This window comes from Penaeus japonicus, unplaced genomic scaffold, assembly GCF_977035675.1.
Source record: "Penaeus japonicus unplaced genomic scaffold, GWHDUDI00000001_assembly GWHDUDI00000004, whole genome shotgun sequence".
Classification (NCBI taxonomy): Eukaryota; Metazoa; Arthropoda; class Malacostraca; order Decapoda; family Penaeidae; genus Penaeus; species Penaeus japonicus.
In genome coordinates this window covers 24,681,178-24,683,677 of record NW_028234406.1, presented here as the reverse complement: position 1 = coordinate 24,683,677, position 2,500 = coordinate 24,681,178, and positions in this window count along the sequence as shown.

The window sequence follows — 2,500 nt, the reverse complement described above, 5'->3', positions numbered from 1 at the left end:
TTTACAGGTCGTTTGTGCTCCTTACCACAGCCTAAAATACTCCTGGAGGTGGGGCGTTTGACAAAGCGCCCCGAAGGGCGTCGCCAAAGGGCGTGACGGGGGAGTACAAAAAGAAAAGAACAGGGCCGCAAGGCACCCGTCACCCGTTCGCATACGCGTGAATCCATAGTGTTCGCGTAAGGAACTACGTTACTCTACACTACTGACATATGGCTCATCCAGCACTTGCTAGCCTCTTCTGGATTATGGTATAACTTGTCACAAACATTACACTGAGGCTGCCTTTATTATGAAAAGAAAGAAAATATCTAAAGCTCTATTTCAATATTGAATTTTATCAGTTACATGTTTCTTAGCAAATATCTATTAACATAATCATTGTTATTACTATTATCATTATATATATGTGTATATATATACACACACGCACACACACACACACAAACATACACACACACACACACACATATATATATAGTTATATAAATAAATACATATATTTATATATATTCATTTATATATATATATATATATATATATATATATATATATATACAAATAAATAAATAAATATACAATTTTTACCTCCCTAACCGGGACTCAAACCTGTGCCGTCAGATTGACAGACACGGTGTTGAATCCGATACGCTACACGACCAGCTAAAAGAATTGTCTAACCAGATGCCTTATGAGACGTCATGGAATTTTACCTATTTACTCTTAGCAGATCAGTGGTAGCGAGGTTTTACAGACAATTAATAAATAAATAAATAAAATACATATATATACATATACATATACACATATAGATAGACACACACGGACGCACGCATGCATGCACAAACACACACACATAAATATATATATATATATATATATATATATATATATATATATATATAAATGAATGAATAAATATCTATCTATCAACCTATCTACATATTATATGCATATATTTAAATATACACACATTTATATATATATATATATATATATATATATATATATATATATATATATATATATATACACACTTTCTCTCTCTCACTCCCTATTGTTTTCACTTTTACTCTCTCTCTTCTCTTTCTCATCCTCTCACTCTCTATCTACCTATTTCTGTTTCCATCTCTCTTTCCTCTTCCTCTCTCTCTCTCTGTCTTTTCCCTTTTCCTCTCTCTCTCTTTTCCCTCTTCCTCTCTCCCTCTTTTCCCTCTTCCTCTCTCTCTCTTTTCCCTCTTCCTCTCTCTCTCTTTTCCCTCTTCCTCTCTTCCTCCCTCCCTCCAAAGTTGATGCTCGTCTTTTAGAATATCAAAGACATGACATTACATTCTACCTCTATACAGATGGACATGAGATGTATTTGATATAAAATAACACCAGTACGTACTTTCTTTATGTTGCCACAGTGGTGATTCCCCTAATATTGGCTTTTTCATTCTGTCCATGTCGCAGAGGAGCTCTTACCCTGATAAAGCTATTTATTCACTTTGTTCGATTACAATGAGATATATTTTTTGTTTATTATCTACATTATATATGCATATGTATTGAAATTTAATCGATTTTTAACAATTATTTTAAGATTCACGATATTCATTATTATCAAAATGCATATTAAATTATCAGAGTTAATATTCACATTTGTTTTAATAAATATATAATAATCAAGGGAACGAATTGAGACACCGTCTGTTTGGAGGGAAAAGTTTTCAGTAATTCTTTTATTTTTTATTTTTTTAGGCGTCCTCATGGCTTATTTCTTTGTTTTCTGGGTATATAATCATCTACTGATATTGTCTCCTGGGTATAGGATTATTAACAAAATATACATTGTATTGCTGTTGAAAATAAAACAACAATAGACACGCAATGTGCTCCAGCAACCGAACTTCAGGCTAGTTTTGGGCGGAGCTTAAACGATGACGTCAAAAGCGTAACGCGTCGCCGACAACCCCGAACGCCCCTCCCAGAAGTTCGAAAACATAGAACGCGTTCCCTGTTTTGTACTCTACAAAAGAAGCCTTTACTAATACTTGTTTGCTCTCCAATATAGTAAGTGTCCATCATATAGTAATTTCTGCTCTTCACCTAGTCTTCTAGCTTCAGAAAGTCCTACAATATCCCATTTAATAAATAAAAATTTCTCAAGCAGTGTCAAAAGATCAGATTCTGTTCTCAGAGTCCTTACATTCATGATCGTGAGGTGGCTTGGGTCTAACCAGACATTTTTAGCACCCTCTGCTCCAGAGTGATACTGATCGCCACTGTGACTAGGGGCTCTTTCGCTGGAGAATGAGTGCCATTGTCTTGACTGGGAAATCATATTTAAGAGGAGTGGGGCTAGATACCCCCACCTACTGGCCTTGATTATAACTAAGTGGGGGAGTAATTTAGTCAGGAGACTATCATTAATCTCCAATAATACATTTGATCTAGTTTTGCATGTTATTAGGAGATCTTAGCATCCCCCGATCTAGCTCACTACCTCTCAGTCTACTCC